Source organism: Oryx dammah, unplaced genomic scaffold, assembly GCF_014754425.2.
Source record: "Oryx dammah isolate SB20612 unplaced genomic scaffold, SCBI_Odam_1.1 HiC_scaffold_17, whole genome shotgun sequence".
Lineage (NCBI taxonomy): Eukaryota > Metazoa > Chordata > Mammalia > Artiodactyla > Bovidae > Oryx > Oryx dammah.
In genome coordinates, this window is record NW_024070201.1 from 377,130 (window position 1) to 387,719 (window position 10,590).

Here is a 10,590-nt window from a genome sequence, read left to right on the forward strand (position 1 = left end):
ATCCATACAGGAGAAATGCAAATCAAAGCTACAATGAGGTGCCAATCTACACCAATCAGAATGACCATCATCAAAATACCTGCAAGCAATAAATGCTGGAGAGAGTATGGAGAAAAGGGAACTCTCTTACATTGTTGATGGGAATGTAAATTGATACAGCCACTTGGAGAACAGTATGGAGATTCCTTAAACAAACAAACAAACAAACAAACAAAAAAGAATTACCACTACTGAACATATAATTGAGAAAACCATGATTCAAAAAGACACATGTGCAAAGCACCATTAACACCAAGAACTCAGGATTCCGTCCACATCCGTCCTCCACTCTCAATACTTAATAAAAAAGAATGGTTAGTATGGCAAGTTCTTGCTGAATTCCTGGCACACTGTTGAAAATTTTATGGATGTTATCTCATTCAAACCTCAAACAATTCAAAGATATAAAAACCTACCTAAGACAGTGGGAAACTTTCTTAAACCTCAGATAACTAAAATAGAAAGTGCATAAGATATACATTTCTCTAAGAAGTACAATTGTTTTTAAAAACAGCAAATACACAGCAACTGTGTTTAAGCATTCTATGAATAATTTGTAAAATGTTAAAACACATAAAGTGTTTAGAATCTTGTATACATAGATAATATATAATTTTAGAATTAATATTAATATTGTTTGATTTCTTTATTTTGTACACTGAGGTGCTTTTTGTACCCTTTAGGGAATATGGCATAAAAATCTCAGAAATTGCAGCTTTTCTGGTAATGTGAAATTCCTATCTAAATCCATAAATTTTATCAAGTAGTGCTCTGACAAGAATATTAGAGATGTCTGAGTGGTGAGACCAATAGGCATTGCTGTTTTTAAAAATCAAAAACAAACAAACATGTAGTCCCTGCCTTCAAGAAAGATAACATAATCATGGAAACGTAATTGAAAGCAAAGATTATAACACCTGGGTTCCCTAGTGGTTCAGTGCTCCCTAGTGGTTCAGTGGTGAAGAATCTGCCTGCCAATGCAGAAGACATGGGTTCAGTCCCTTGGTCAGAAGATCCCCTGGGGGAGGAAATGGCAACTCACTCTAGTATTCTTGCCTGGACAATCTGATAGACACAGGAGCCTGTCAAGCTCTGCTATGGGGTCACAAAAGAATCAGACATGGCTGAGTGACTAAACAACAACATTGTAATACTTTATCTTTTGCAGGCAAATATAAATGAAAAAAAATCTGTTAAAAGGCATTATCTTCTGTACTTTCCAATAATTATTTTCCTGAAATTACACTTAACCTTAAAAAAATAGTCTATAAAAATAATACTGTGCTTAAAGTATTCACACATGTGTTCAACAAGAAACACTGTCCTTCAGCCAGGCTCTGCTGTCCTAGATACGGAATCCATACCCTTCCAAGTGTTCATAATCTAGAATCCTAAATTTGTAGCACTTATTATGCTGAATAATTTACATATATTTGCAGTTGTATATTTCCCTGCCTCTTCACTAAACCTCAAAGTCCCAAGAACACTGGGTGATTTTTGCCCTGAGTCACATATGACTGAGCACATGTGCAAGAAGTAAAACACAACACTTTGATACACATATATATATTGCAATGAGTACTATTGCAAAGCTAATTAACACATCCATCTTCTCACATCATCATCGTGTGTGTGTGTGTGTGTGTGTGTCTTTAAATCACCTGAGATCTACTGTCTTAGCAATTTTCCAGCATAATAAAATTATTAGCTATGATCACCATGCAACATTTTGGATTTCTCAAACTTATTCATCCTACATAATTGAAACTTCACACACTTTGACCAACATCTCCCTGTTTCCCACACCTCCCTGTCCCTGATGACCACTACTTTACTATTTCTATGAATTTGACTTTTTTTCAGATTTCACATGTAAGTGGGATAGTGCAGTATTTGTCTTTTTATGCCTAGCTTATTTGCTTCAGATAATGTCCTCCAGGGGCTTACCAGGTGGCACTAGTGATAAAGAATCCACTTGCAATACAGGAGACACAAGAGGTGCAGGTTCAATCTCTGGGTCGTTAAGACCCCTGAAGGAGGAAATGGCAACCCACTCCAGTATTCTTCCTGGGAAATCTCATGGACAGTAGAGCCTGGTGGGCTAAAGTTGATGGGGTCGCAATGAGTTGGAGACAATTGTGCTCAGACTGAGTACAATATCCTCCAGATTCACCCATGTTGTTGCAAAATACAGGATTTCCTTTATTTAAAAATTATAGGTATAGATATAGATATATCACAATTTATTTTTCCATTCGTTCATCAATGGACATTTAGAATATCCAATGCACTGATTTCATTTTCTTTGGATACATATTCAGAAATGAAATTACTGAATCATTTAGTAGTTCTGTTTTTAGAGAAATCTCCAAGCTCTGTTCCATAAAGCCTATGACAATTTTCTTTCCCCAAAATGCATGAAGGTCTTTTTTCTCTACATCTTTGACTATACTTGTTATCTTTTTTCTTTTTGGCAATAGTCATTCCAACAAGCATGAGTCGATACCTCACTATAGTATTAATTTGCACTTTCTTGATGACTAGTGATGTGGAGTATATTTTTATACATCTATTGGTCATTTGTATGTGTTCCTTGGGAGAAAAAAATGCCTATTCAAGTCCTTTGTCCATTTTGTAAATCAATATTATTTACTACTAGGATGTTTTAGACCCTTACACATTTTCGACATTAACTCCTTAGCAGATCTACGATTTGCAAATATTTTTCCAAACACAAGTTGTCTTTTCATTATGATGATAGTTTTCTTTACTGTGCAGAAGCATTTTGATATAGTATACTTGTATATTTTTGTTTTTGATTTTTGGGCTTTTGGTGCCACTTTCAAAAAATCATTGCCAATGTCAAGGATATTTCCCTCTATGTTTTCTTCTAGTTTTTACAGTATAAAGCATTACATTTAAGTCTCTAATCCATTTTGGGTTGACTATTGCATGTGCTGTAACAGCAGGGTCCCACCCATATTTCTCTTTTGCATAATTACTCATGGCTTTTTATTGCAACCCTCTCACTTTTATCTTAAATCTTAGCATTGCTATGCCTTACAATACCTATTTGAACTTATTTCATCAATTCAGAATCTCCCCCTAAGCTAGTATAATGCTTGCTCTGTCATATATTTGCTATGAGTGTGTTTATGTGTGTGTATACAGTATATGCACATACAAAGTTTACATGCATTGAAAATATATAAAATATATTGGCATATATTTCCTATATCCATTCAGCAGCTTATCCCAATCAACTATCTCTAAGAGAAAAGATTCAATTTTTTTAATAAAAAAATATTGCTGGCCAAAAAAGAAAGCAAAGTTGATTTAATTGAGAGCAAGTGTCATTATTTCCCTGAGTGCTCAAGACTATTTCCTTCCCCTTATTGCCTCTGTCAAAAAGTGCCAGGAAGCTCTGAGTTTCTTTTTAAAAAATTCTCCTTTACTTCTCTATCACATATTTCTAAAATTCCACAAGAATATGTTTGTTTGTTTGTTTGTTTAATAAAATGTCCTTTGGGAATAGTCATGAGTTAATCATAAAATGTTTAATATTCTCTTTCACTGTGATGAGTTATTTAAGTTTTCTTCCCTTCCCTCCTTGCTTCTTTCCTCTGTGTTTTATAAGTATCATGGGACCCTACAAGGAGTAACTGCCCTAATCATCAGGAGGACCAGGTTCTTAATATTGCACTTCTACCTCCATGACCTTAAGCCAATCGAATCTTTATTTATTAGTTCCTTCATCTCACAAACAGAACGATCATCCCAGATTACTGCTAATGTAGTTTTCACTTCTAACATTTCTGGGATTTAAAAAAAAAAAAAACTTTGAATGAGTTTCAAGCCTGAGCAATCAGTAGTTCAATCTTCAGAGAAGTTATTACAGCAAAAAACTGAGATTTCCATGCCAGTGTGAGACTTAGACTCCAAGACCCAACATTTTTACTAATCTTCTTTCTAACAAGATGCTTTGGGCATTATTAAGACTGACTGAGTGTTCAGAGATGGGCAATTACTAACCTTGAAAGAAATTATTTGCCTTACTCCTAAACAAGTTTCAGAGGAACTAATTAATGAAGGCAGTTTTAAATAAGAAAACTTCCTGGGTAATAATTGCTGTTCAACTCTGAAATATAGCTCTTGAGGTCTGATACAGTGAGGTGGCAAAGAAGAACTGACCCCAGGGGAATCACAATGCTTTTTTAAATTAACACAATGTGCGAGGTAGTTCTTTCTAGCACTGTAAGTTTATTGATTGTTATCTTGGTTTCTTGAAGTTAGATTGTTTGCCTTACAAAACAAAAGGAAAATATATCCTGATTTAGCAAAAACTGGCAAAGCCAGAAGATTAAATTACTTTATAAAAATCAGAAGCTATAGGAAAGGATGTAATTCAAACTCTTTGCTAGTTGAAGAACATAGGTCCTAGTCTTCAAAAGCTACATATTTTGTTATTCCCATACATGACATTATAGAAAAGGCAGAAATATATAGACAGAAAAGGAGCAGTGATTGTCAGGGGTTTGGAGGAGGGTAGATACATAAAGTAGGTGAAGCAGCGGAGATGTTACACTAGACAAATTAAGTAAAAAGTGCATGGGATTTCTCTGCATTATTTCTTACTGTTGTATGTGTCTATACAATTATCTCAAAATAAAAACTTAATTAAAAAAAAAAAGAGTGTGTGTACTGCAAGAGGACACTTTTAGGTTGGAACACCAGCTCTTGATCTTGAGCATGTTATTTAAAACCGCTGAATTTCTGTTTCTTCAAGTATAACAGCAAGTTAGTGGTACCCACAGTAAGGAATTAAATAAGACAGTGTATATAATATGCATAGAAGATAATATGTGCTTAATAAATACTAATTATCATTCTTGCTTAACTATCACTATTATTCTCACCCAGGCTACTGCACTAGCTCCTATCAGGTCACATCCCCTGTAGACACTCTGGCCATCCTACATAAACCCACCTTTCCAACAGGGTAGCCCTAATAGGACAAAAATTAGCCTCTTCCTAGAGATTAATGTTCCAACTCACTACACCAATTAGTTCATAATATGACTCCATCTATTTTTCTATTCATATCCCATACCACTCGACTTTACCGTTCCCATAATCTCAGCTAAACGTGACCCCCTATTGGGCACATCACCAGGCCCCTCCTTGGGTCATTCCCTTACCTGCTAGTCTTCTCATCACAGCTGGACATCCAAATCCTACCTTCAGTGTCAGTCTCAAAGGTCACCTCCTTCACAATGGTTATCTACTGCCTAATCTAATATACATGTATATTCCTTCCTTCTTCCCTTCTTTCTTTTGAGTCTTCATCAAACCCTGTGTTTCCTTCCTATGACTATTAACAATTCTGTCATATATTTTAGTCATTATATATTAGCCATGCTTTATTCGATTGGTACTTTCCTAAGGATACAGACTATATTTTTCTGTTTATTTATTAATAGCAACAATAAAAGCCAACAAACTATAGTATTTTAACTTTAGTAAATAACCCCTACTTTGTTGCTCAGAAATGCTTGTAATTCTATTTTATAAGTGTGAAACTGAAGCCCTCCTGGGAGCAAGGTAGCTTCTGGAAGTTAAATTAAAAAAATTAATGAAAATTAATTTAAAAGTAAAATTAAAAATGAAAATTAATTTTAAAAATACAGTTCAGTTTGATATTCTCCCTTTTGACTTCCTACCTAGTAAGCTTCCCAGACCAATTTCTTCTTAACCGTATCTGGACAAGATCACCAGTCCTGTATTGTCAACGTTGTCAACAGTCTGTATGCTCTCAGGCTTCCCACATAAACACTTACACACTTGCCAGAGTATTAGAGTCATCTCATTTTACAAACAAAATTATGGAAAAAATTATAGTCATTTTACTTCCCCAGTCGCATCTTCTATTCCCATTTTTTTCCCCACCAAAGGGTCCACAAGCCCAGGATCTCCTAAAAGTCCTTAGAAGTACCTCATCCAGAGCAAAATTCATGCCACAGGGGCCTCAAGTTTAAAACCAGGTAAATCAAAGTATGAAATGAGAATGGTGAATGTGTCTTTTATACCAAGAAATAGTATATTAAAAATTGGAAGTCTATAAATTGGCAAGGGAATGCTTAAAGCATTGTTATTGACTGATACTGAATAATAAATATGTTACACAGGCTTATTTTCAAATCCCAATCTCAATTAAAAATAAATGAAAGGAGACTTACTACCCTTGAAAAGGATAATAACAAATTAAGTGGACATTCTTAAGGGTATTCTAGGATTCTTTTTAAGTAGATGTTATAGAAATATACTCATTATAAAAAGCTAAAACAACAGAGAAACATAGAAAATTGTTTTCAATGATCTCATCACACAAATATAACTGCTGTTAAGTTAGGTGGTTCATTTCTGATCTTCATTGTTTTAAACCTTTCTCCTCTGTTTAGTGTTTTGAAAACATCTGTATCACATTTTATTTTTACTACACATTTAGCCAGAGAATAATATCTTCATGGTTTATAAACACTTGTTTAAGACTGGTAATAGCTAAAACATAGTTTTATATATAGGACATAATGCTACAGCTCAGTGGGCTTTAATATTAAACAGAAAAATGATTATTTTAGTAGTTGATTATTCCATCTGTAGCTAAGTGCATCTGGGCCTAAAGCTTGAGCTTTTAAGGATGACATTCATTAAAAAAAATAATAATTTTGAGGTTCTCATTTTTTAATTTTTATCTTTTTTTTAGAGAAAAGGTCAAGATCTGGATACTTTTTTAAGGCAGAACATACACCCTTATTCTGTACAAATCCTATCAATCAACTTTATTAAAAAATCATACTAAAATAACATAAGCATATATAAAATTGTCATTTTAACCATTCAATGTATAATTGACATTATATGTAATTGACAATGTATAAGTGACATTAAGTAAATAACACTCATTCAACCACTACTGCAACTCCAGAACTGTTTTTTTTTTTTTTTAATAATTTGAAACTAAAACCTGTACCTATCAAGCAATAACTCCATACTGTCCCCTCCCCTACTTGCTGGTGACCACTATTCTATTTTCCATATCTGTGAATTGGACTGATCTTAGCTTCCCTGGTGGCACTAGTCCTAAAGAACTTGCCTGCCAATGCAGGAGATGTAAGAGATGCGGGTTTGATCCCTGGTTTGGGAAGATAACCTGGAGAAGGAAATGGCAACCCACTCCAATATTCTTGCCTGGAGGATCCCATGGAAAGGGAACCTGGTGGGCAACAGTCCATAGGATTGCACGGAATCAGACACAACTGAAACGACTTTGCACAAGTACTTCACATAAGTGGAATCATACAATATTTGTCTTTTGCGTCTGGCTTATTTCACTTAGCTGAATATTTTAAATTTCATTCATGTTGTAGCATGTATAAGGATACCATTCCTTTATAAGGCTGAGTAATATTCCACAATATGAATAGCCACCTGCAACGCCGGAGACCTCAGTTCAATACCTGGATCAGGAAATTCCCTGGAAAAGAGAAAGTCTACCCACTCCAGTATTTTGGGCTTCTCTTGTTTCTCAGCTGGTAAAGAATCCGCTTGCAATGTGGGAGACCTGGGTTCAATCCCTGAGTTGGGAAGATCCCCTGGAGAAGGGAAAGGCTATCCATTCCAGTATTCTGGCCTGGAGAATTCCATGGAATGTATAGTCCAGGGGGTCGCAAAGAGTCGGATACCACTAAGCAAATTTCACTTTCATTTTCACTATATGGATATACCACTTTGATTATCCATTTGTTTGTCAATGGATCTTTGGTGTTTTTTTTTTTTTCCACATTTTTGACTATGATGAATAGTCCAACTATTGTCAGTAACTTTTCTAGCCATTCAAGGACAAAGCAAAGAGATTCTACTGAAATTAGGATGAATATGATAATATACAATATTGGTTTATGAACATTCATTTAACAAATATTACTAAGCTCCTACTCTGTAGCAGGCATTCTGCTAGGGGGACAGTGCTGAATGAAAAGACCTTTTCGATTAAAGCACAAAGAACAAGTGTGCCTAGAAATATTGGGACAAAGATGGGGAGCTGGCCACACAGACCTGGCAGCCTCCTCAGGTACAATACAGAAGGCAGTTTGCAGAGGGTGCTCTGATGGCTTTCCCCCAGGAACCCAGGGAAACTAACCCTGACGTCCTCTGCTTCATTCTCCACTTTAACATCATATGCTAATCTGGTTAATCCAGGCACCTGAACAACTGTCTCCACGGCCCCATTGTGGATAAGAGTCATGGTACAGCAGGATAGCTCTGTGGAGAGACAATCAGGCAGGAAGTGGTGAATATTGTGTCTGGTGAAGTTTGCTGGCAAATACAGGTCCACCTGAGCTCCAAAATCTGTCTTCACATTCATCAGAAACATGTGCACCTTTAGCTGACTTGTCATTTTACTGGCATCTAGGCTGCATCATGACTATCTAACATCACATGAACATTTATCAGTTTAGAGATTCATTAGCTTTTGAAATACTCTATATGTGAACATGAGACTGGATTTGAAATTCATTTGCATTGTAACAAGAAATCTCAACACTATGTTTTACAAAAGGAGAAAATGAAAGATAGCTTTAACATCATTTCTTTAAATTTAACATCAGGCCCTTTAAGTATCTGAATGAGGCAAAAATTAAATTTCAAATTATTATTATGGATAAAATTGATAGGGCTTCCTTGGTGGCTCAGATGGTAAAGAATTTACCTGCAATGCAAGAGACTTGGGTTCGAAGCTTGGTTCAGGAAGATACCCTGGAGAAGGAAATGGCAACCCACTCTAGTATTATTCCCTGGGAAATCCCATGAACAGAGGAGCCTGGCAGGCTACAATCCATGAGATCACAAAGAGTCTGACATGACTTAGTGACTAAACAACACCAACAAATAAGATAGATAACTGATGAGAACTGACTACATAGCCCAGGAAATGCTACTCCATGCTCTGTGGTGAAATAAATGGTAAGAAAATTAAAAAAAAAAAAAAAAGAATCAGCACATGTAGAGCTGATTCACTTTGCTGTATATCAGAAACTAGCACAACAGTGCAAAGCAACTATACTCCAATAAAAACAGTAAATATATATTTTTTAATTTAAAAGATTATTCTTCAGAAAATTTTCATTGTCATTTCAACTGAAAAAGCTGAGGTAAACTGTTGGAAGCAAACTCAAATTTTCCATTCAAAAATTTGGAAAAAAAATTGCAATTTTAATACAAATTCAAATCACCTTTCTTATGATTTTGAATTGTATTTGTTTCATTAAAATATGATGTTTGAAAATGATATAATATCTCACTTGGATACCCCAGTCTTTTCCCAGTGTCTTCAGTGTGCTGAACAATTAACATGTTTATTTTACCATGATGTGAAATCTATTCAGCTTTATGATGACTAATTATATATGCAAATTTGGTTGGGTCGCAATGCCCATCTGTGGCCAAACATTATTCTAGATGATTCTGTGGAGGTGTTTTTGGATAAGAATAACATTCAAATCAGTGAATTTTTAATCATATTGCCCTCCAGCTTGTGGGTATGCTTCATCTAACCAGTTGAAGGGCTGAATAGCATAAAACACTGATCTTTCCTGAACAAGGAAGAATCCTGTGGCAGACTCCTTTCAGATTTGAAATTTCAGCATTGGTTTTTCCTGTGTCTTCAGCCTGATGCTTGGGCTTGAACTATAACATCAACTCTTTCCTGAATCTCCACCCTACAGAATTTGTACTTGCCAGCCTCCATAATATCAAGAGTTGATTACTTAACATAAATGTCATTTTACTTATACACACATCCTATTGGTTCAGTTTCTCCAGAGGACCCTGACTAATACAAACACAAATGATAATAGCAAACAACTAGTGCTCCTTATGTGAACTGAAGTAGCTCAGTTGTGTCCGACTCTTTGTGACCCCACGGACTGTAGCCTACCAGGCTCCTCAGTCTATGGAATTTTCCAGGCAGGAGTACTGGAGTAGGTTGCCGTTTCCTTCTCCAGGGGATCTTCCCAACCCAGGGATCAAACCTGGGTCTCCCGCACTGCAGGCAGACGCTTTACCATCTGAGCCACAAGGGAAGCCCAAGTGCTCCTTATGTAACAAGACACAATTCCAATCACTTCACACACACACACACACAAAAAAAAAAAAAACTATGTAACTATTATTATTATCATTTTCACTCTATATATGTGGTTATGGAAGCTCAGATATATTAAGTAACTTGCCCAGGTTCACACAGCTATTAAGTATAAAAGTAAAAATATAAACCCAAGTTGTGTTTTAATGTATATGATCTCAATTAATATGTACTAATGATACTCTAGATCTGAGTAAGAATAGTATTTTCAAACTGCAATTTAAATTATATTAATGGGAGTAAAATCACTGTAGATGGAGACTGCAACCATCAAATTAAAAGAGGCTTGCTCCTTGGAAGAAAAGCTATGACAAACCTAGATAGTATACTAAAAAGCAGAAACATCA